We start from the raw sequence: 26,532 nt of genomic DNA, 5'->3' as shown, positions 1-26,532 counted from the left end.
CAGCACAATGCATCACATCATCATCAGAGTCAACCACAGACTTTCCACAACACTTCTAAAACTTCAAATTTTTTTTACTGGACTTCATAGGTGCACCATCAAAAAAAGACTAGTATTACTGAGATGCAGAAAATGTCAAACAATTGGACACCATCAAAACTCCTGTACAGAGTTTCATTGTTATTGTGAGAAATGCGGCTACAAAGGCCATTGTGTTGAAAACTGCACAGAAAGGGAAGAATATTGCATAAATTGCCATTCATCTAACCAAGACTTAAACCTAAATTTGGACTGTCACCACAGAGCCTCCTCATTATCATGCCCAACTTACCTACATGAACTGAAGGAGTTTCGTCAATCCATTCAGAGTTGAGATTCCACTTTTTAACCGTTGTCAACCAGCTAGCAAACCAGGCAAACGCTTGGAAATATACTTTATATAACTAAGAACAGATTTCTAACATCTTCGCCCTTGTTTCAAAGAATTTATTATAAATTTTTTCCCTTATTATTAGATAGTTCAAATTTTTCTTTCTTTCTTTACGCATTAGACAGGGAAAATTCAATCTTTCAAGCCGAACAGTTGGTAATCCTTGAATGCATTAAATATATTAAGAGTACTGAAAACTTCAATAATAATGATAGTTATATCATCTGGTCAGACTCAAAAGCATCAATATCATCAATACTTGATTTTGGCACAAATAATAGAATTTATTTTGATATTCAACAAGAACTTCAACACACATCAATACAAATTTCCTGGATTAAAGCACACAGCAATAGAGTAGGTACCCATTCCTAGGCTGGAATGATCTGAACTAGTGGCCAAGTTCTGGGCTATATGGTTAAGGGTTTTTTCGTAACCTAGGTACATGCTCAGGGCTTGGAGGAAAGAAAAAAAGCCCTGGCTTTGTGATTCTATTTGTGATTGCGACAAATAGAATGCGCTGTTGCTACCTAGAATGCGCTGTTGTTCCTCCTCGCGCTGTTGCTACCCAGACTCGATCACACACAACGTGATGCTGTACACACTGCTAAAAACAACAGAGGAGCGATCACGCACATGATATTAAAACAGCTCTCATTAGCAGCACTCAAAATCTGGTTATCTTAATACAACGTTCCCAGCCTCTCTTAAAAGAGAAATGAATCCTACATCGATATCCTTTCATATAATTCTATCACAAACAACATTCTAGGGGGGGGGAAGTAATGTAGAACTACTATTATTTCACTACCAATTTACTAGCATATAAGAGTGTTCATCAACCTTCTACGGTCCGGTCAAAGGAGGGAGCAGCTGCAGTTCGATCACCAGAACATGGCACTTGGTTCCACCTACTCGGACGAAGAGTTCATTTCTGCTGGGGGGTAAAAGGAGAAAAGTCTCCGCACTCGAAATTGAGACAACTCTTAATGAGCGCCAAACGCGAACAGTGGATTCTTTTTTAGTCACTTACTTTGCTTTATCATCTGCTTTCTACCTTTCGTTACTCTAGTTAAAATATTGCAGCAAAATGTCTCATATAGGACAAACTATTCACACAAAAGAGAGAAATTTCAAATTTATGAAACATTTAATGTTTAAAAAATGCACATAAAGATTGCGAAATAAATAATTTTGTCATACGAATGCCAAATAGCAACCTTGTTCAGGATTGTTCACTTCCTTCTCCCAAAAGTAGCAAAATAGTATAGTCAGAAACCACGTGAAGAAGGCGGAGCCTAGTCAACACCTCCTAGAAAAGAGTAGGCCTCTGCACGGGTTACCATAAATATCCTTTAGTAGTCCAAACGTAATGACATACGCCGTATTTTCAACCACTGCGCAGCTTAGTACCCCGAACGTAATGACGTCTTTCTTATTTTTCATCAACTGCGCAGTTAACTTCGTCACATCGGACTACTAATTTGATCCGTGCTGAGGCCTTCATACTTCTAGGAGGTGTTGGCCTAGTGCCAACTTATGATGATCGAACTATAATCCAGATATATCCAATTAGAATCTCTAATTAGTTTTAGTTCATAAAACAGTAAGCTCCCAGAATTATACTGTTAGGAAACTTCCTTTTTCCACCCGAAAAGATAAATGATAAAAACACAATTGTTTCATTATCAGCATTTTAATAAATTAAATGAAACAGTCTCACGCACCGTAATGTATAAATGAATATAGGTGTTTATGATTAGAACTGTAACCTTTTAGTATTATATTTTGGAGAAGGATGTTTAAATTATTTTCCTAATATCGAATAACAGAATATATATATATAAATATATATATATATATATATATATATATATATATATATATATATATATATATATATATATATATATATATATATATATATATATATATATATATAAGTGGGGGGAGGGTAATCAAACTTAACTCCCTCTATATTATGCAACTCCCTGTATCACACAGTTAAACATTTCGGTATATTAATTGCAAAAATTATGTCTTTATTTTTTAAAGAAAAATATTTTATCTTTGCCATAAGCGCAATATTAATTTTAGAAGTACAGTCCGCAAAAAAAAAAAGATATCACCCTGAATAACTTTCGTTCTAATGATCAGATTTTCACGAACTAAGTGCCAATCTCAATGGTTCCGGGGGGTGACCTCAAATATGCTAATTAATTAGTGCTAACTATTAATTAAGTTACGAAATCAGACACAAAAACGTACTTTCTCTGAATAAACATAAATTTTTTTTTGCATATTTGGATTCCTTATTTTCAAAATATAGGGGGTAGCCGCAATCTGGGAAATGTGGTCGCCATAGTTTGGTCAGGAGAGCGATTCAAAGTTTGGACCTTTTAATGTTAATTTCGTTTTTTGCGTTTTCAGTCATATTTTAAAAACTAATGAAGCAATTCAAAAAAAAAATTGCACCCACTCATAAAACTAATTTACCCAAAGATAATTTCATGAAAAAAAATAATTTTTAATAATTTTTTATTATTTTTTATTACTTAATTAAAGTGAGGATGAAAAAAATTTTGATTATAAAGTAGGGATTTTTCTATACCATTTTAATCTACATATTTTTCAATTGAAAAATCTAAAGTTTCTTTTTTTTTTTATTTATTAGAAGATGAGAAAAATTAAAATTAATTATTTAAAAGAAAATAATTCGGCGACAATGAAGAAATGATTTAATGGGGCGATTAATATTAAAATGTGATAAACTTAGGAGGAACTTGATTTAGCGCGAGTGGCGTAAAATTTCATTCATATTTTTTTCCCTAATAATCGTTTGCTAATCTTTTTATTTTTATTTCTTTAAAACTATAAAATACGATATTTCTTTTTTAGTCGTCTAAAATTCTATTTGAAATTTAGTAAAGAAATTTGAATAAAACATTTTAATCAACGAATGTCGAGTTTTATAAAAGCATGCTTGTGATAGAATATGATTATACAGCAGATTTTGCTTATTTAATGTGATTATTTTTTATTTTTTAGTTTTTTTTTCTCAATAACTGATACAATTTCTATAATATACATACGTATGAATAGATTTGGAATAAAATATTTATCAATTTCTTGAATATATTTTTTATAAATAATAATAAAAATACGTAGTCAACATTTTTAAGCATCTCTCACATCATTGCAAATTTCTCAACATCTTATATATCGTCTTAATCTTAAAAGTAATTTTTAATCACCTATCCGGAAGTGTTTCGCAGAACTATTTTACCAACTATTTAATTAAATTTTAACATTTTTAAAAAATCTTATTCTTTACCCTACTACGTTTATTATTTCATCATTAATATACTAATAAATTTTTCACGTCATGGATTGATTCGAGGAACATTCCAGTGACTTTCAAGTCATATCTTGGCCCCCAAATTCACCTGACCTTAATCCAATAGAGCATTCGTGGTCCTACTTGGAAAACCAAATTCATACTGCCACGCTACCCCCTCGCAATGTGAGGGAATTGCAGGACCAGTTGGTGAGCGCTTAGTACCAGATACCTCAGACTCTATCAGCACCTTGTGGAATCAATGCCACCGCGGTGCTAGCAGTTTTGAGGGCTGAAGGTCGTCCTACGTGTTATTATCAGGGTGGCTATAATGCAATGTCTCTTCGGTGTATATTTCACACATTTCCTAGGCATTCTATAGAATGCCAAATGAGAAACCGGCAAAGTATAAAATGCATTCATCAAAATGTCATTCAAAAATGACAATTAGGTTATTTTCTTATTTCTTATATGAAAATTTTGTTCCCCTTAATAAGACAGGCATAAATTATGTCTTGCACAACTTTTTACTTTCCTTTACACACTTTGAATAAATGTTTTCTTATGGAACTCTCAGTTTTCTTTTTTCAGAATGACATTTTTATTTTTTAGAAATGCATGTTACTCTGAATGACCGAAATCTGGAGAATGTCGACTTTTATCGGTGAATGTCAACAATCACACAGTCGCTTTGGTGATTGTCTGAAATATTTTTTGCATCCGATTTGATATTAATTTATTCGCTGATATAGTTACATTTAATCAATATTTCAACACTCACTGACGATAGATTAGAAGAAACATCAGTGTAGGGTAAACCGGACAAATGCATGCCGGGCAATGGCACTTGACCTTAAAAAAACATCAGTGTCTAGTATACCAGGCAAATGTATACCAGGCAGTGGCAATTAACTAGAACTAGTATGACTAGACCTTTGGTTAATGTCCGAAATCTATACTTAGTCTAGTTAAGTGCCACAACCCGGTAATACATTTGCCCTGTATATCCTACTCTGATGTTTTTTAAGGTCAAGTGTCACTGCCTGGTATACATTTGCCCGGTATACAAGACACTGATGCTTTTTTAAGGTCAAGTGCCACTGCCCGGTATACCCTACACTGAAGTTTTTTTAAGGTTCCGTGCCATTGCCCGATATATATTAGCCTGATACTCCAAACACTGATGTTTCTTCTAATCTATCGTCAGTAAGTATTAAAATATCGAATAAATGTAATTATATCCACGAATAAATTAATATCAAATCGGATGTAATAAATATTTCGGACATTCACCAAAGCGACTATGTGATTGTCAACATTCACCGGTGAAAGTCAACAACCACCGATTTCGGTTATTCACAGTAACATGCACATCATTAATATAACATAATGACCACATCAGTATGTTTTTTTTCTTCATATTTTGCCTAAATAACATTTGTCATTCTATAGAATGCCTAGGGAGAGTATGTAATACCTCTCACCTTTAATACTTTGCTGAAAACATCCGGCATTGTATAGAATGCCTACGCATTCTATTCAATACCGGCGTTTCATACTTTGTTCGGTAACATATATAAGAAAACAAAAATAATCTTAGTAGCAGTATTTGGTGGTAAATGTAGCTGTAATCGTATTTTAAGAATATGCTCTGTGACATTTTATGGCGAATTTGCGAATGTAAGTTTCAGAATGTATCGAAAGATGAGGATGGTATTTGCTAATCATTTTTATCCAAAGAAAGCCTTGTAACCTAAATATCTAGCAGAATGAAGCGATTTTTTAAACAATGAATCTTACAATATGCAACATATTATTTCAATATCTTATTCTTAAACATAACATATTTCAATGTTTTTAAAATACCACTAAACATTCAGCAATTCCTTGAGTTATAGAAAAAAGAAATATCGTAAATTATAGAAAACCTTGTGAATGCGCATTAGAATTAATATACAATATACATTTTATTTTTCAAGCACTTTTTTTTCTTCAAACTTTCTTGCCTAGAGCACTCGATTAAAGCTGTAAAAATGATCATCCCTAAAATTTTGTATATAGCTATAATAAGTTATGTTAATTTGATTTTAGTATGAAATCCTCGAATAAGTATAACAAAAACAATATAATCTAAATAATATCAGATAAAAAGTTCATGTATTTAAATTCTAAAAACTTAGAAAATCATAAATAATTTATAAATCGATTCAAGTTTTCTTTTCAAAGGAGATTAAAATAAAAAAAATTTTGCTTTTTGGACAGAAATTAGCTTAAAAATTGTCTATATCCTAGAAACTTTGAGATATTTTCTATTAACTTTCGATTAACTTTGAGATATTTCTATTAAACCTCTCCCAGCAATCACAGAGCATTATTTAATTTTTTTTTACAGTCAGAAATTGGTTGCTTAGCAACCTAGTGAAATTAAGTCTTCTTTTTTTGAATTAGTCAATGGGTTACCTTAAAATATTAATTTGCGCTGGCGACTTTTTTTGGCGGTTTTCTGGACTATCGCCAAATATATAAGCCTTTATTGTGACCCAATTTAAGACCCAATTTTTTCAAAATTTTGTCCTAATTCAAGTGTCTGGATTCCAAATTTGTAAAAAAAAATACATGTTTATTCAGAGAAAGTACGTTTTTGTGTCTGATTTCGTAACTTAATTAATAGTTAGCACTAATTAATTAGCATATTTGAGGTCACCCCCCGGAACCATTAAGATTGACACTTAGTTCGTGAAAATCCGATCATTAGAACGAAAGTTATTCAGGGTGATATCTTTTTTTTTGCGGACTGTACATATCCTTGGTTTTTAAAATGAATTAAGACACTATTTTGTCCATAAAAAGAGAGGTAGCGAGTAGTTTTTCATCTAAAGTGATCAATCAGGCAGTAAATGATTAACTAATAGACAATAGATATTTAAGGAGTCAAGAACATTTGAATTACCGCTCATTTTAAAAGAACTCCAAACATTGGCGTGCGAACGGGAAGTCATTTCCTCATATAGTCTTTCTAAATTTCTGTTTTCCAACCTGTAAAAGAATCAAAAACTATTTCAAAAAATACAAATTGTGATTTTTTTTTTGCATTAGAAATTAAAAGTAATTACTTTAAATCAATTTATATATTATTATTTAAAAGTATCTTCTGTCCAATAAGTCAGTCGGAGAAAGTGTTGAAGATCACAATAAATTTTAAAAAAAAAACATTTAGATAAAAGATTGAGTTCATCTTTAGTAATTTAAATTATGCAAAGCAATGTCATGACAATAAACTATTTCAATAATCTGAACGAGTAATTGTATCAAAGAATATGCATAGGAAAGAAGTCTAGCTTTCAATGACATAATGTAAACTAGTTCCCCAACGTTAGGTGCTTCTTGTGTATAAAGGAGAAAACAACATTTAGGGGCACAACAGCAGAGATTTTTGAAACGAGTTTGAAGCATCCACTCCTCCTAATCGATACTGGGAATATAGTTCATTCCACAGAAGTTGACACTTGGCTCCACCATCTCGGAAGTAGAGTTCATTTCAGCACGGGAGTAAGAAGAGAAACGTAGCTTTTTAATTTTGCACCCGATCGAAAAGGCAAGGGAACTACTGAATCAAGTATTGGTAGAAATTTCCTTCATGGGGGACTTTTTGGTGGAACTAACCCGCATTTGTGTTACATAAAGAGGGAAAACCACGAAAACCTCCCACGGTTAGCCTGACGGCAAGGGGACTCTAACCCATGATCCGTCTACCATTGAGGATATTTTACCACAGCACTGTGATCGGTGAAAGCCGGATGCGGAATTCTTATCGACCAGAAATCGCTGTGATTCCTACCCTGTTCATCTCAGTGAGTGAGTTCTATTCCCTGGAGAAAAAAAAATTCACCTGGTGCTCCAGAGCAAGTTTTTTTTCTTCCATTTTTGGGAGCAGTAGTTATTTTTTCAGGTTCTAAAGTAATTTCGTTCATTATCATTGGAGATCTAGTAAACAAAGGAATCATTGGAAATCTAATTACTAAGATTGAGTCCAAGAACGTGAAGATACGATCATTAGATATAAAGTTATTCAGGGTGTTCCATTTTTTTTCCTATTTTGTGCGCTGTACTTTATCACTTGGAGGATATAAAAAAGCATCAATCATTTAAATATTTCACGATTTCTTATCATTTCCTCAATTAAATATTCACTGTCAAGAAGAACATAAGAGTTTAAAGGGTAAAAGAATAAATTCATTAAAAGTACTTTAACAAATTATCTCATATAAAGATGATTTAACATTTCTTAATAACTTCTCATGCATAATTAAGTCAATTTTTTATTCAAAACCATTTTAAACATTTATGTGAATTATGCTGACCAGTACGGTATGTATGCTGCGAAAAGTAGTGAAGCAGTAACTATACTTTTAAAAAAAAGTAGTTATAGTTAACTACAATTGTGATAAAGTAGTTGTAATTTACTACAAGGAAAATATTGTTTTACCGACCACTGTGCACCCTTTTATTGAGAAGCCGGCTCATATTACTCAACGGAAAAGTCTTGTTTGCTTTTATAAATTGTCACAGTTATTGTCAACATTGCTTTGGACTAGTTTTTTTCACTTTCATCTATGAACTTTCAAAATTTAGGAGGAATTAATTCTTTCTGATTTACATTAATAATAATTTGATCTGATTGATAATCATCTAGAATTTCTAGAACTACAGATCTATTATCTTTTTAGAAATATAAAACTATTCTGTTGGTATTTTTTTCGGTCATTCTGCCAATATTTTTGTCAGTCAGTGAAAAGAGATAATTTATTTTTACATTTTCAATGTAAAATTTAACATTTACAATTCAACTCTTTAGCCTCAAACCTTTTTCTTAAAGGAGTTTCTTTTATTTGATTTTTTATTAAATATTTTAACTGAAACTGTTTTTTTTTATCATGCGTTTTAATAAATATCTGTAATAGTTATTATTCACATTTTATATTTTGATTAATTTATCTTTTTTTTTTCCATAAATGTGACATCTTATTAGTGTAGCGTATCAAGCTATAATAAGGAACTGTTCAGTTTTTTTTTTAAAAAACTTTTACTCAGAAACAACACAAACAATAACAAATATGAATTACCTGTAGCGGGATAGGGAAAAGATCGTAAGACAAAAAGAAAAACCTGGAAAAAGGATATAAGAAACTCAAATTCCAAACAAAAACTAATCTAAAGAAAACCAACAACTATGTCGTTCTAAAAATTGACTTCTAATTTTGTCGTCTGATTTTATTTTTTTAAATTTATCTCTTTATGTGTTTATTTTATTTTATTTATGCTGTTGCCAGCCCGTTATTCTTAAATATTTTTACTTTTATTTATGATTTTGCAAACCAATTATCTTTTTTATATTTGTAGACTTTTTAACTCCTCTCCCCTTGGAAGAACTTTTCCATAGAAAATAAAGGAAAAGTTATTTATGAACTTATTTGTGTATTTTTTTAAGCTTTAGGTTGAAACCAATGCATTATGTTATAATCAAAACATTTCCCTTTTAAAATTAAATTTTCTAATTGCCAAATTAAATGCGATATACAATTTTTACACTAGAAGCGATGCACAATAGTTAACTTTTAAAACTTAAAATTACTAAATTATTTTTAGACTCTTGCAGTAAACATTAATAGACAATTCACTTGTAACTCAATTTAGATATCAAACTAAACTATTCAAAATAAAATTATAATTAAATATTATAATTTAACTTCACATAAAATAAATACAATTAAATATACAAAAATATCACAGATATACAACAATATCTAAAGACTGAAGCTAACCAGATTTTTTTTTCTTTTAACTTGCTTATTTTTATCTTGGTATCTCACTAGTTTTAAATCCTAACAATATTCATAACATTTTTAAACATCACATAATTAAATCCAAACTCAATCTTATTAATATTTATATACATAAAAAAAAACATAATTGGGTATAATATAAAAAAAACACAACTACTTCCACTTAGTAGGAATAACATTTACCATGACGCAATGCTAAATTCTATGCCACTATCCACATAAATGCCACTATCCACATAAATCAATTATTAATCAAAAATCGAATATCAATTACTTTTCTTTATAATGCAATAAAACCTGGCGAGCAGCTATTTAAACGATCAAACACTTCGTTTGTTTATTTGTGGCTTGAAGTTAGGCTCGCAGAAAATGCCGTTCATGGGTTAAATTTAGTAGGAATAACACAACCTGTGACGTTGGCTATAGTATACCCAATTTAAGAACACTAGCACTTTTCTCTACAATCAAATTTGTTTAACACCTATGTTTCATTAAGTATAATCATTTTAAACAATTTCTCAAATTAAATTTTGGTTGGTTTTACTTCAATTATAAACTCATTTCTTTACGAGTTCATTTTTTTCCTTCAAATTAAATCATACATATGAGTAAGTAATTAAGACTAAACTGTATCAACATCAATAAGAAAAACCAACATTATTTACACTTATCTTGCCATCAGTTAACTTTTGTCTGATTAAAATCAAGAACTTAACGATACTCTACAGAGACCATCTGCATTCTTGTTTTTAGTGCCAGCTCTATGCACAATTTTAAAATTAAACGGTTTTAGTGCTAAAGCTCAACGCATAAGTCTGGCATTTGAACTAGCATTTGTTTTAAGCCAGGTTAGCGGGTGATGATCAGTCTGAATAGTAAACTTTTGTCCCTGTAATGTCGTAATTTTATGATGGCAAAAATTATACTGGCGCGTTCTTTTTCCGTAGTACAATATTTTTTTCAGACTCATTAAACTTTTTACTCAGATATATTATGGGGTGTTCATGGCCTTCATTATCTAGTTGTGTTAATACCACACCCATACCAATTTCCGAAGCGTCTGTTTGCAGCATAAATTCTTAATTTTTGTTTTAGTTTCTTAAAGGCTTCTTCGCATTCGATAGTCCAGATAATTTCTCCTTCCTTTGTTTTGTCTTTTAAAGTGTCTGCTAATGGTGCAACTAGAACAGAGAACATTGGTATATATCGACTGCTAGTCCCAAAAATGCTCTAATCTCAGTTTTGGTCTTAGGTACATGGAATTCGGCAACTGCTCGTGTTTTTATATCAGAGGGTTTTCTATAGTCTTGTCCGACAATATGTCCTAGATAAAGAACAAGATCTTGAGCAAAACGGCATTTTGAATGTTTCATTGTAAGTTCTGCTTCTTTGATACGCTGCAATACACAATTAAGATGTTCTAAATGAAGATCCCAGGTATCTGAGAAAATTGCTATATCATCAAGGTATGGTACTGCAAATTCTTCTAAACCCTTTAGTAGTCGTGCCATTAATTTGCTAAAAAAATAGGGGGTATTCTTCAACCCAAATGGAAGTCGTAATGGCCTATAATTTCCGAATCTGGTAACCAAAGTAGCTAATGTTTGAGCGTTTGGACTAAGCTTAATTTGCCAACATCCCTTGACGAAATCTACAAGACTGATAAATTTTGCCTTGGCTACCTCTTCAACTCAGTCTTCTATGATTTGGAAGCGGGAAATATTGTGTTACCGTTATTTCGTTGAGACGACGGTAATCAATGCAGGGCCTTGGATATTTATTTGGTGCTTCTACTAGGATCACAGGAGAAGTATAATCACTCTCATCTAAATCAATAATTTTTAAGTCCAACATCTTCTGCACTTCAGTTTTTAAAATTTCTGTTTGTCTGGGTGAAGTTCAGTTAGGCTTGGAAATAATTGGCTTATTTGTACTAAGTTGAATGTCATGCTCAATTAAGTCAGTTTTTCCTGAGTTATTTAAAAAACTTTTCGAATATCTTCTTAAAATATTCTTCAATTGGTTGATTTCATGCCCGTTAAGGTGGTTTTCTAGGTGACTGTCTTTAATCATTTCAGATATATCAAATTCATCTGGAGTAATATACGCTTGTGGAAAGTCAATATCTTGTTCTAAGGATGAAGAATCGTTTTCTGCACATCATAGAAAATTAATTATTTCAGCCGTTTATAATAATATGGTTTAAGCATATTTACATGATAAATTTGTGAACTCTCTCTTTTTCCAGGAATATTCACTGAATAATTAGTTTCAGACATTTTGCTTTCTATCTTCCCCCCCGGGCCAATCCATTGAGCAGACAATTTATTAGCTCCAGATGTTGCCAAAACAAGAACCAAATCTCCGGCACTAAACTCTTTCCAAATACTATTTTTATCGTAGTACGATTTCCTTTTTAACACCGCATCTTCCATCTTGTTAACTGCAATTTCTTGGCATCTTTTTAAACGGCTTATTGGGTGAAAACCGTATTCCGTTGCAGGAGATTCGTCTATTTCATTTTTGGTCCACTGTTCATACAACAAAGTTTCAGGAGTACGCAAAGTTTTTCCGTGTACTAACTCTGCTGGCGAAAATCCTGTATTTTCATGTGTTATAGTTCTCAAAGCCAAAAGGGCAAATGGTAAAAACTTCTCCCAGTCAGAACTAGACTCCAAACAAAGTACCCGTAGGATCTGTTTGATAGTTCTATGAAATCTTTCTACGGGATTAGACTGTGGGTGATGAACGGAACTTTTCCGAACCTTTATGCCAAATCGATCAAAAAACTCAGTTAGCATGCTCATAAGAAAAGTTCCTTGATCACATTGGACTTCTCGTGGGAAACCAGTTCTACAAAAAATATTAAGTAGTGTATCAGTCACCGACACAGATCCTATATCATTCACTGGGATTGCTTCTGGATATTTTGACGACATACAAATGGCTGTAATTAAGTATTTTTTTCCACTTGGCGTGGTGGGAAGAAGACCAACTGCATCAATGTTTACCTTTGAGAATATTTCCTGTATGACCGGTACAATTTTTAAAGGAGCCTTTTTTTATCATTTGGTTTCCCCGCTTTTTGACAACTATTGCAGGTTAGTACGAATTCTTCCATCTCTTTATAGCATTTTGGCCAAAAATAATATCGCGCCAATCTATCTTTGGATTTGGTTACGCCAAGGTATCCGGAAGTACTTTATGACGTAACTTTAAAATTCGGGTTCTAAATTTCTCAGGTATAATTATAAGTTTTTTTATTTCTCCTAATCGTCCTTCCTGGCATTTGAAAAGAAGTTTTCTTTCAACCAGATAGCGATGTTTACTTTTTTTGATTCTGAATATCTTCTTCCACAGTTTTAAAGACTGATTTTAACTCGGCACTTTCCTGTTGCGCTTTAACGAATTCATCATGATCTACCTGTATTAAAGAAAGTTCATCAGAATTGGCATTTTAAGTTGGTAATATCTCTTCCATTTCAGAACTGACTGCATCCGTTTCTGAAACTGGTTCATGATCTTTTCATCTAAAATAATTTCTTGATTTTTATTTTTTTGTTCGGAAGAGTTTTCGGTATCTTTCGAATTTTGTTGCTCATAGTCTTCATTTTCTGCTTTTAATCGAGTTTGCGATCTGTTATTATCTGCGTTTAACTCTGAAATTTGCATTGGCGTTATTTATAGATTTGGAAGTCTAGCCGCTGTTCTATTTCCAAGGAGATATCGACCTTTATCCAACTCACTTGTAACCACAGCCGCTTTGGTCACAATGTCGCCAAACTGCCCAGATATCGAAACTTTTGCTAATGGTAAACAAGTTGGGCCTTCATCTAATGGTTGTTGTACCCACCCAGTTTCGCCAGTAAACATATCTGGAGTCAAATATTTTCGGCATATGATATCAATAGTTGCACTTGAATCGCGAAGTACTGGCATTCTAAATCCATTTACTTTCGCCATAAGAGTGTACGGAGTTAGTAATTTGTCTTCTTCGTGTCCTTCTCCGATTCGATTAACTTGAGCGGGTGGCTTTTGGCACTTAAGATTTGGGCACTGAGGTCGAAAGTGATTAGTAGATCCACATTCGTAACATTTTAAAAGGTTACATCTATCAAATTGATCATAATTTGTTTGCTTGTACTCATATTTTCTTACATTTTCTTCATTTCGGCCACTCTTTGAAGTGTAGCATTTTCTTCTCGCCAATTGGATCACCGATTTTCAAAATTTACTTGCAAGTCAATTCGCTTCAGACTTCCATGTACATTCTCGTACTCGTCAAGTATTTCTGCCAGCTTTGTAGATGAAGTTATTTTCGACCAAGTGTTTATAAAATGATCACGCACTTCATTGGGAACTCTTCGTTTGGTTTAATTAGTAGCCATTAGATCCAGCAAGGTTTCGAAATCTTTTATTTCCAATCCTTGAACCCATTCATTAAAATAGTTCCTTAATTTAAAAACGAAATCTTTCCAACTATTATCGAACTTCTTTTGGTGCTGAATAAATTTGATCCTAAATTTTTCTGGACTTAGTTTAAACCTTTTCATTAAAATTTCTTTAACATGATCATAGTTGGAAGTTTGTTCTTCAGATTCTCTTGCTATTAATTTTGTTATGTCAGGTGAAAGAAAGGATAATAAATGAGTAACCCACTCTTCTTTTGGTATTTCTGCTCGTTTTGCTTGACGCTCAAGAATTACTAAATAAAGACTGATTTCATCTTCCTTAGGATCAAAATTCTGCCTTAACTTATGGATACCCAACTTATTCCACAGAGTAGTACCAATATTTTGATTTGAAGGGCCACTTAATTGGGCACTAAGCCTTAATTTCTCAAGTTCAAATTGGCGTTCTTCTTGTTTTTGCCGTTCTGGGCGTAGTTTTTCTTCCTCTTCTTTTTCTTCTGGGCGATTTCTTTCTTCTTCTTCTTCCTGGCGTTTTCCTTTTTCCTTTTCGATGTGATTTTCTTTAATTGCTTCTAACATTTCTTTAACTAGATCCACTTCGTAATTTTGAGAGTTTTTAATTAGATTTATCAACTCACATACTGTAACATTGTCAATAATAGTTTCGCCCAATTCCTTACATAATTCTACCAAATCACTCTTCGTTGTTCGTCCCAAGAAAGCCATAAGGAATAATACTTGAAACACAATTCCTTTAAAGCAAATGGTGAGTTAATCCCGACGATGCCACCAATTAAATATATCTGTAGCGTATCAAGCTACATTAAAGAACTGTTCAGTTTTTTTTTTTTTTAAAACTTTTACTCAGAAACACAAACAGTAACAAATATGAATTACCCGTAACGGGATAGTGAAGAGATCATAAAACAACAAGAAAAACCCGTAACGGGATATAAGGAACTCAAATTCCAAACAAAAACTAATCTAAAGAAAACCAACAACTATTCTAAAAATTGACTTCTAATTTTATCGTCCGATTTTATTTTTTTAAATTTATCTCTTTATGTGTTTATTTCATTTTATTTATGCTATTGCTAGCCCGTTATTTTTAAATATTTTTACTTTTATTTATGCTTTTGCAAAAAAATTATCTTTTTTATACAGGGTGTCTATAAAAGAACTCCGGGGTTTTGAGGCAAAATATTTTAATGAAATAAAAAACATACATACATGTTTTATACATGACTGAAAAGCTTACATTTTCAAGTTTTTTTTAACACTTAGTAAAGTTCTATATGAGCCCCGTTAGTGGCACGGCAGACGTCTAAACGGTATTCTACCTCTTCCCATGTCCTGGCGAGCATGTCTGGGGGGACGGTTGCCACACAATTGACTATTCGTTCCCTGAAATGTTGAACATCACGAATTTTCTCTGCATACACAAGATTCTTGATATGCCCTCAGAAGAAAAAATCCAACGGAGTCAGATCAGGATTCCTTGGAGGCCATGGAATAGGTCCCTCCCTTCCGATCCACCTGTTGCCGAGCCGAGCGTCCAATGTCTCACGCACACGTAAACTGAAGTGTGGCGGGGCCCCATCTTGTTGAAAGTAAACTAAACCCTTCTCCGCCTCAATATCATCTAACTGAGGAAAAAGATACTCCTCCAACATATCACAGTAGACATCACCATTGATATTTCTTTCAATAAAAATAAACGGACCTATGATTCTGTCATGCATAAGCGGAAGCGCACACCAAACATTTACTTTGGGCGTGTCGCGTTCGTACTCGACGAACTCATGGGGCGGCTCAGAACCCCAAATTCTGCAATTATGCCGGTTTACGTGACCATTCACATCAAAAGAAGCTTCGTCACTAAAAATTACACTTTTTAAAAAACCATTATTGTCATCAATTTTATCTAGCATTGAAACAGCAAAGTCGTATCTCTTAACCTTGTCTGCTGGTTTGATGTGGTGTACAAGTTGAATCTTGTAAGCAGTTAAACGTAGTCTTTTATGAAGTACCTTACCGACAGTTGATCTTGGTAACCCCAACTCCAGACTGCGTCTTGTCAACGATTTCTTAGGGCTTCGAAGGCATGAAGCTCGGATTCTGTCCACTTTCTCTTGAGACACACTCGGCCTACCCGGCGACTTTTGCTTCAAAACACTTCCTGTTTCCTTAAATGCACGGAACCATTGACGAATGGTTTTGTCAGAAGGCGGGTTAACACCATAGTTACGTCGAAAGTTTCTTTGTACGGTAACTAAAGACTTCGTTTCTATGAGCCAAATAACACATTGAGCCTTTTGTTGCGGAGTCGCCATCATTTCAAATTTCGCGACGTCATTTCAAGGTCAACGCCCTGCAGCGCCGCCAACAGTTGATACAAACATTCCCAATCGGTATGAGTAAAACTTTTTGAGCTACTCTTTTCAGAGAAATCGACTAAATTTTGCTATCTTTTATAGTTAGTGAGATATGAATTTTTAAAACCCCGGAGTTCTTTTATAGACACGTATTTGTAGACTTTATATTAGATACTAGACATTTAAAATGAATTTATCATTTGGAGGCAAGCAAATATATTTTATTAATTCAATATTTGTATTTATACTTTGAAGGGTAATATTTACATTGGGTAACAAATTAATTTTTTTAATAAATTAGAATTTAATATACATGCATGGTTTTATTTCTACCAAAATTTTGTGCTTATTTCCGATTTTAAAAATTAAACGTAAATTTTTATCTTTGTCTATCAAAAATTTAAATTTTTTTTGTTACTTTAAATAAATAATCTATAGAAACTAAAGCATTAAGCTTTTATCCGATTGAAAACTTTGTTCTTTCGAAAAATACTCAAACTAGAAAAAACACTATACATGTTTCAAGCGCTCAAAAACAGGCGCCCATTTTTAAGACCTGAATCAGAAGAAACAAATGCGATTTGAAATATAAAACTAAGAGCTCCTATTGAAAAATGAATTAAATAACGGGAAGATACAAAACTAGAAAAAAACCACAGTAAAAATAAAAATACCACTGTTTTTGAATTAGTAATAATCTCATAAACTATCAAAACCAAAATATCCAGATTAGCTATCATATTAATCAAGGGATTCATTTTAATCAGATTTATATAAATCAAGGCATTCATATTAATTTTTAATTTTCAAAATTTTTAAATTTCGTGTATTTCTCTATGAAAATTTAGTTTAGTGGCCTCTCCATCCCTCTGAAAAATTTCTGTTCCCACCTATGACTTAATGGATCATCTGTATTTTTCAGAATATTATATGTGATGGCCATAGATGGCGCCACTTGTAAACAAGAACAATCGCACCCCCAGTGCCTCAATGGCCCTACGACAACAGCATCAGTATAGTTATGTATCAAAATGAAATGTCTGGTGTATGATAAATATATTTCAAATTAGGATGTCAGGCAAGTTTCCGTTATTAGTTTAAAGTATGTTGATCTTTTGAAGTTAGTTTATTATTTGTCTTAGTGTCACTTGAAATTGACTCATAGTTGATTTTAAAGTCTCAAAAATTCATTTAAATTTGGATTGTTTTAGAAGTTTAAGATAAACGGCAAACCTGCAATGAGCAATTAGGATTAATCATGTTTTTGCTCTTAGTTGGTTCTCTTCCATTTATGGTGCAAATACAGTTATTTAATTTACGTTATGAATCATATAATAAATAGTAAATAAAGTATTTTCTGTCAAATATCTTATTCATAATTTTATTACCTTCTTTATTCATAATTTTATTTAAAATTAAAATTCTACTTTAAGTTTAAAATTAAGATTCCGTTATACCTTATCAAGTTATCGATATCAATTAAAAATTGTCAGAAGCACACGTGTTAGAATCGATTTAAGATTATTGCTTAAAAAATGTGAATAGGAAATATTACAAAATCTTGTAGAGAGTCGTGGTGGCTCAGGAGATAGAGCTCTCGTCTTCCAATGAGGTAAACCGGGTTTGAATCCTAGAGATGGCTGGTCGATATGAATTCCGCACCCGACTCGCACTGACCACAGTGCTGACGTAAAATATCCTCATTAGTAGACGGATCATGGGTTAGAATTCTTTTTCTGTCAGGCTAATCGTGGGAGGTTTTTGTGGTTTTCCTCTTCATGTAACGCAAATGCGGATCAGTTCCTTCAAAAAGTGCGCCATGAAGGCAAAATTTCTTCCAATATTGGATCCAGGAGAGGCTTGTTTACTGGATTGGGTTAAATTTCACAAGGATACAGAGTTTAATATTAGTAGTCTTAAGCCCATAATTGGGTCGGCTGTTCAAAGACGGTCATAAAATATAAAATAAAATCTTGTAGAATATGTATGACAAAATTACTGTACAGAAGTTTGCTTTTGGTTTTTTTAAAGCATTTTCGGGTAGACTATATTTGAGGGTGCCCCTTGATTCTCGCCAATTTGTGAGCGCGGTTGATCGCCAAGCTGGGCGATGTTGAAACCCAATCGTGATTCTGATTGGTTTAGATTTTAGCGTTATTTTTAAATGTTCAACGGTATTATGTAATTTCAGAGGTCCATTAGTTCTACGTTGGATACCGACTGGTAAGGTTACTTTTGAACCTGGTCAATAAGATCGAAGGTATGTGGGCAGTCATAAAAAGGGATTTAAGAAAAAAAATGTCACCGCTGTGCGGTATTACAGACGCCATTTTCGATTCGTATTTCGTCGAATTTATGTGGCGATGGAAGTACACAGATTCTATTCATGATAAATTTAGACAGTATCTAACTGTTATTAGATAATTCTGTGCACCTAAATCTGAGAATATCCAAGCTTAATGAAGAAATGAGTTGTTTTTTTCCTTTTCTTTCTGCACCTCCGTTAATTTTTGCTTCAATTCAAAATCCTTTTATTGGCTTTATTAATTTTGCCTGGATTGGGTTAATTGCAAGTTTTGGCCGATGTTTTGTTTAAATTTTTCAATGTTTTACTGAAATATCATATGTTTTGGCAGCCATTCCTGTTACCACAGTGTTCCGCGCAAACAGGAATAGCGCCAAACATAAGACGCCAATTTCGTCAAAGGGCACCCTCAAGTATATTTTTCCCGCATTTTCTTTTTTCTATATCAAATAATTTGTTTGTATGCCGGTATTTCTTTCAAGTTATTTTGCTATTAAATGACGGATCGGTGAAATATTTTTTTTAAATGAGTGTGATATACTAATAGCCTATCTGGCACTGGATTTCGTACATTGACTGATAAATGAAGTATTTTCTATCAAATGTCAATTTGCATTCATAATTTTATTTTAAGTAATTGGAATTTATTTATAATAAATGTATGGTTTAAATTCCATTTAAACAATATTCGTGACAATCATGTAAGCATTAAAAACAATTCAACCGGAAAAAAAATCTTTCAAAAATTATGTTTTAAATTTGTTTCCGTAATTTTAGAAATTAAAAAAAAAAAAAAAAAAAAAAATTCTATAATATATTCCTTGTTACTAAACCAGCAAATTGTAAAACAAAATTTGTAATTTTAACAATATTCAAACTTCAAAGAAGGAAAATTAAAAAATCTTACGTTATTTTAATTCTTCAAGGCGTAGTAGTACTTTTTTTACGTCGCACTTTAAATTCTTTAAACTACCTGTAAGAGATATTTAACGTATATTTTAAATGTATCTTCACTTAATCATATTCGAATCCAAACTAGACATGGAAACATGATAATTCAAAGCAATATTCACGCACGTTGCAACAAGTCATACTTATGCTCACCCTTAAAACCGTTAGCTGCTTACACTCGGCCATAAGGAATTAAACCAGGTCTAAGGAAAGTTGCTGCAATTGCAAAATTCCCTGCTTTGCGATCAAAGCATGAACTTCGACGATTCTTAGGTTTGACAAGTTTTTTCCGCCATTTTATAGAAAGATACGCTGCCATCGCATCCCACTTCTGAATTGTAAGAGATGTTCAACGTATATTTTAAATGTATCTTTATTTAATCGTATTCGAATCCAAACTAGACATAGAAACATAATAATTGGGTATAATATAGCCTACGTCACAGGTTGTGTTGTTCCTACTAAATTTAACCCATGAACGGCATTTTCTGCGAGCCTAACTTCAAGCCACAAATAAACAAACGAAGTGTTCGATCGTTTAAATAGCTGCTCACCAGATTTTATTGCATTATAAAGAAAACTTATTGAAACTAAATACAACTAAATAAACAACAACAACTAAAACAAATAACAACAACTACTAATAACAATAACTAAACAAACAACAACTAAATTCCATTCCTTTAGCATTGCGTCATATGTTGTTCCTACTAAATCGAAGTAGTTGTGTTTTTTTCATATTATACCCAATTCAAAGCAATATTCACGCACGTAGCAACAAGTCATACTTATGCTCACCCTTAAAACATTTAGCTGCTTAGATACCTATGATATAATTACACAAAAAAAAGATATATTTTTTTAATACTTATTTTTAAAAAAATATTGTAGGAATTTTATTTTGCAAAATGCATTTTGCTAACATATTTCAGCTAATAATAGCATAAAATTTAAAACTACGACTTTCGTGTTCAGTTTATTACCCTGAATAAATTCAATATTATACATAACTAAAGTTATTATAAATGAATAAATATTTATTTTTTGCAGTTTTTCAGGGAGAATGTTTTAAAAATTAAAAAATAAAAGCAAATAAATCGTTATTAATTATTTGCATCTCCAAAAAAAAAAAGGCTTAAAATTCTGTTGTTTCTAATGCCACTTGCCAATACCTGCAAAACCTGCTTGGTGAAACTAAACGAATTTAAGACAAAGGTGTGTTTCTTGTGCTTCAGTGACGCCATCTATGGCCAAAAATACGAATTCAGTCACACACACGTCATAGCCCATTTACCGGGCAGACCCATTCATCTATCCATTTATTCATCCATAGATCGTAATTTTGACCTGAACGATCAATTTCCAATTCATTTTTTGTATTTTGTAACCGTCGTTGAACAGCCGACCCTATTTGTTGGATTTACGACTACCAATGTTCAATTCCGTAACCTTGTCATTTTGAACCAATCCAGAAAAAGGGAAACTCCTGGATCAGTACCCCCAGAGGTATGATTTGATCTTTGAAAATAGAAGACTTTGTGACCAGACAGATATAACGTGAACCAGTCACCATTTGCTCTATGGGAAGTGTTTGGCTGGGGGTGATTTAACCAACGACCTCTTGGACATGGGCCCAACGCCCTCTTAACCAGACTTACCTGACCCTACTTAAAATTCTATATCTTAAATATTTCCATTTCCTATTTGGGATCAAACTTTCAGGTGAAAGAATTTAAAAAAAGTTTTTATGTATGTATATATATTTCTTATTATAGATTATGTATTACTCAGTTTACTTATAATATAAAATGACATGGCGAAATAGTAATTTTTGAAGAAAAAAATCTATTTTTAAACCAAATATCTTCCTCTGCCTGCATTATATCAAAAAGTTAACACAGTTTCATCAAAAATAAGTTTAGAAAAAAATACCTTTGTAAACAACATCACTTTACCGTAAGACAAGCTCTGGTTCGGCTGAATCTTCTTATCCAGAAAGTGAATTCTGACGTCGTAATCAATCCCGCCTCTTTTTGAGTCACGTGAAGTGATTTTCGTTCTAAGCTAATTTTAAGTTAAGATTTTAATAAATTCATGTCAATTTTGAACATGCTCAATTGATTTTCGTAAGTTTTATATAAGTCATAGACAAAATAATCTACATTACTCGATTACCCTACCTATGCAGGTTGCTCATTCTTAATATTATTTTTACCTCTTTGCGTATTCCACTATATCTCAAGAACTTTTAACGAAAATTAAAAAAATTCTGAACAAAATTATAAAATTGGTTTATCTAAAGATAATTCCTTGCCAAAACTTTTAATAATTATACATTAAAATTTAATTTTTTTTATTTAATAATAGTAGAGAATTTTTTAAATTGTAAGGTATACATTTTTAGCATCGTTTTAAATAATGCAATTTAGAATGGCAAAATACAAAATTTGGGGAAATCAGTTGAATAGATCCAGAGAAACTGAATTTTGAAAAAATAGTATTTTTAATAGTAAATGCGTAAGTCGTATTGTTTGAAAGAGGCTTATGTTTAAAAATTAAGTTCTCAGTAAACTATTCAGTCGATTTCTTTCAAAATTTGTATTTCACTATTTAAAATTACATTATTTAAAATGATGCAACAATTGCGTAACTCAGATTAAATTTTTTTTTTTACTATTACTAAAAAAATAATAAAAGATAAAAAAATATTTACTAAAAGTTTTATTTTGCTATGAAATTATTTCCGAATACTCGAAGCTATTAATTGTATGAAAAATAATTCAATTTGCTTAGAAAGTTCTCAAGACATGAAATACGCAAAAAGTAAAAGTAGCATTAAGAGGTCCAAATTCAGGACCTCTCTCCTCTCCTAACTACTGGAACCTTATTTCTCAAATTGCGGCTACCTTCTATTCGAATCCGCCAAAAAAAAAAAAAAAAAAAAAAAGAAATGTTTATTCAGAGAAAGTATGTTTTTGTGTCTGATTTCGTAACTTAAAATATCGTTTGCGCAAATTAATTAGCATATATGATATCACCCCCTCGAACCATTCAGATGGAGTCATAGAACGTGAAGATCCGATCATTAAATCAAAAGTTATTTATTGTGGCCCATTTATATATATTTTGTGTATACTGTCAAAATTCATGTTTATAGCAGCTGTAGTTTTTCATTTGTGTTGCAGTTTTGAAAAAGAAAATCCAGCAAATGAAACAGATATTAAAAAAGCAGCAGGCATTAAAAAATCTAAATTTTTGGCTAAAACACGTAAAGATTTCAAAATTGATAAGAGATAAGAATTATAATCTTACCTGTATTTTGTTGTGATACCTTATACTCTTCATTTAACATAACTCTTTCCTATAAGAAAAATAGTTAATGAAAAAAAAACAATAATAAACAAAATAAATAATAAAAACAGCAGTCTAAGTATTAGAATTAAAAATGCAGGGTATGTTACGACTCCCTCCGAGATTGGGAAAAATTGGGTTCCATCTCCAGACGAAACCCCTTATGTGTTTCTCATATTCCGATATTTTGATTAAGATGTTATAACAAACATACTCAAAATTTATCACTTTACACGTTCAATGTGTGACAGTTTAATAGAAAAGCCACATCGTTATTCTTTTGCTTTTATAACCTGTTCATTGAAAAAAAAAACTTTTCATTCGGTTTTTCATACTCAAAATGTCACACTTAAGTAATTGCTTTTTTCAGTGTACCAATTCCATCGTAAAATCCATTAAAATTTAAAATTTATTTTGGTAGCTAGTTTTTTTCAGCCATTTCTACATGGTTAAGTTTTAATTCTAACATTTTGGCTAGCTGAAATCACGTTACCTTAATCTATATCGTTTAAAAAATTTATAGATCTTTTTCACATGGTATTTAAAGCTTATTAAAATCAAATATTTTAATAAAATATTTTTAAATATTTTTAATATAGTATTAAAATATTTTTAATATAGTGTCTTAGCGGCCCTGGGCAAAACATTGGGGCATTGTATCAGGGTTAATAAAAATTAGATTTCGTTTAACGAAGTATAAATTAAACATAAGATTTCATTTATTCCAATTATTATTTCATTTTTTTTTAAAATTGTTTTCTCATTTAACGATCAAAACTGTAACTAATGTATAAGTGATTTTTAATATTTAACAATACTACTGCAACTAAAATTCTTAATAGTACTACTAATAAAAAAGTTTTTAATTTATTCATTGCAAACTAATTACTGAATAAATAAGTTAACTCACCATTTATTTATTTTTTCCAAATCAAACTCAAAACATTAAAGAATGGCAAGGACAGAGAACCAACTAGTCTATTGAAAATTAAATTAACTTCAATGAGAAAACGTTTTTAAATACAAATTGTTCTTGGTAGAATAAGTCTTTATTCCTTATTTACAAGTAGATAACTACACATTCAATACATTTTAAAATTGCTTGTATTTAAATAAATATTTATGAAATTAAATGGGTATAAAATAATGAAATATATTTATTGCTGAAGAAATATATTTACTGCTAATAAAACATCAAATTATTTTAAACACTGCAATGAGTATTTAATGAAAATTATATATGATATGAATAATGAAAATTTATTATTTAAAAGTTACATCATCTACTTTTATGCTCTTAATCAGAAGAATATTTTGTTTCGTAATTTATTTACTTATTCCTTTGATGTGCTCGCCAATCACCAGTTTCTCATCAATATTTTTACTCCCACAAGCTTGGCGAGAAAAAAGTTTTGTTTTATTTCATAACCATCGTTGAACAGTTGACCCAATTTTGGGTTTACGACTACGAATGTTCAACTCCGTAGCCTTGTAATTTCGAACCAAATCCAGAAGACAAAGAAACTCCTGGATTAATGAAAACCTGGAGAGAAAAACCACGTAAACCTTCTATTGTTAGCCAGACGGCAAGGGGACTCTAACCCATGATCCATCAGCCCTGTGGCCGGTGCAAGCCGGATGCGAAATTCGTATCGCCCAGCCGTGGCTGGGATTCGAACCCGGTTCACCTTATTGGAAGGAGAGCGCTCTATCCTCTGAGCCTTTGCTGCTCATAAGTAAAGGTTTTGAGGAAAAGGTAACCCCGTGATAAACATCTTCAGTCTAAGGGAAGTTAAGAACTGGCACTTGCCTTTTTGCTAGCTTCGTCGCATAACGAACGCAAAATGCTTCAATTTGTGAAAAATGTGTATTCCTTTGGTGAAGTTATACTAATCTTTCGAAAAAATTGTTCTCAGAAAATTTAACCTTCTATATTCTCTTTAGTGGTGACCGCGTTCGTCTAAGCACGCTAAAAGCTATCTTCTTGGGAAAATTACTGGATTATGCTACGGGAATTATTGGATTGTATACTACGTGGCGACGATTCCAGTTGGCTTTTGGGGTCATTCGTTTGGGTTAATTACGCAATTTGTTCCCTTTAGCAATTCAGTTTTTCGCTGTTAGTATTAATTTCTGTATAAATTTAATATTAAACTTAAAATGCATGTCAAAATTACGTTAGTACATTAATTAGTTTAATTTGTTTAATTTTTTTATGACTTTAAATTGAACTTGACAAACGAAATTGAGCAGAATCTTACTAAATCTTTACTTGCACTTATACTCTATTTGCACAGTAGCTGTTCAACTACCACCAATATGGAAGAATAATATCAAACCTTGGTTTATTCAGGAATTTTGATTTATCAGAAATTACGAACAACCGGACGAAATATAGCAGTATTATAGCGACTATCGACCCAGAGAATTTAATCGGCAGTTTCAGGTATTTTGTTTCATCTTCCAGCAGCTAATAAATATAATACTCCTAAAGGAAGTCTTATTGCGGAATTTATTGATTCTGAAAATAGACAAATTCTCAAACTTCCTTCTGCATTGCAGTTAGGGGATGACAAACCGTCACATCGTCACAAATGCAAGCAAACGCTGGCAAATATAGTTTTAAAAAAAGGACCACAATGATGAATTTTTGATTCAATAATCGATCAGCGCCCATCTTCACGTTCTAGGACTCAATCTTCATGGTTCGATGGGGTGAACTCAAACATGCCAATTAATAAGTACAGGCGATATTTTAAGTTACGAAATCGGACACAAATACGTAATTTCCCTGAATAAACATGCTTTTTTTTCGACGGAAATGAATTTCTGATCCCCGAAATATAGGAGGTCCATAGTTTGATCAGGAGAACGTTCCAATATTTGGACCAATTAATGTCAATTTTAATAGTTGCGGATTTCGTTATATCTCCGGAAACGAATTTCTTAATTGTATTTAAAAAAAATTCAGTTAGCTTAAAAAGTTTCCGAGATATAGCGAAATACGCTAAAAGTAAAATGAACATTAAGGGGTTCAAACTTTGGAGTGTTCTCCTAACAAAACTATTGGGATCATAATACCCAGATTGGGGCTACCCTCTATATTTTAATTTGAATAATAATTCAAAAATGTTGACTTACGGAACTAAGTTATTGAACATTAATTTAGCATTACGAAGAGACTTTAAAGAGAAATTTTTAATTGCTATTTGGCTATTCCAATTATTTTCAGAGCACTTTGAGCTGTTGGTTGACTTAAAATGGCGTAAATTAATTGATGTCACTTTTCTTTATTTGGCATAACTACCGAAATTGATACTTTTTAAATAAAATTAATTTCAGGTGACGCATGTTTTTTTAATTTTATAACCGTCGTTGAACAGCCGACCCAATTTTATGGGTTTACGACTTCTAATGTTCAACTCCGTAGCCTTGTCATTTTGAACCCAATCCAGAAGACAAGGGAACTCCTGGATCAAGTATTAGCAGAAATTTGGCCTTCGTGGCGGACTTATTGATGGAACTAAC

At 32.0% G+C, this 26,532-nt stretch overlaps 1 long non-coding RNA gene across 1 annotated transcript in view; it reads right to left on the bottom strand.

Moving 5' to 3' along the window:
- Positions 1-23,018, bottom strand: part of LOC107457508 (uncharacterized) — a 75,719-nt gene extending 52,701 nt beyond the window's left edge. The window contains exons 1-2 of the long non-coding RNA XR_015435970.1: positions 22,966-23,018; positions 6,718-6,803 (exon numbers count right to left, since the gene is read on the bottom strand). This is a non-coding gene — a long non-coding RNA (uncharacterized LOC107457508). The remainder of the gene's footprint in view (positions 1-6,717; positions 6,804-22,965) is intronic.
- Positions 23,019-26,532: the final 3,514 nt, after the last annotated feature.

The sequence above is a fragment of the Parasteatoda tepidariorum genome, chromosome 8, assembly GCF_982258835.1.
Source record: "Parasteatoda tepidariorum strain Cologne lab strain chromosome 8, Ptep-v5.0, whole genome shotgun sequence".
Taxonomy (NCBI): Eukaryota; Metazoa; Arthropoda; class Arachnida; order Araneae; family Theridiidae; genus Parasteatoda; species Parasteatoda tepidariorum.
The sequence above is the reverse complement of the archived record's forward strand: the minus strand, read 5'-3'. Positions and strand labels throughout refer to the sequence as shown.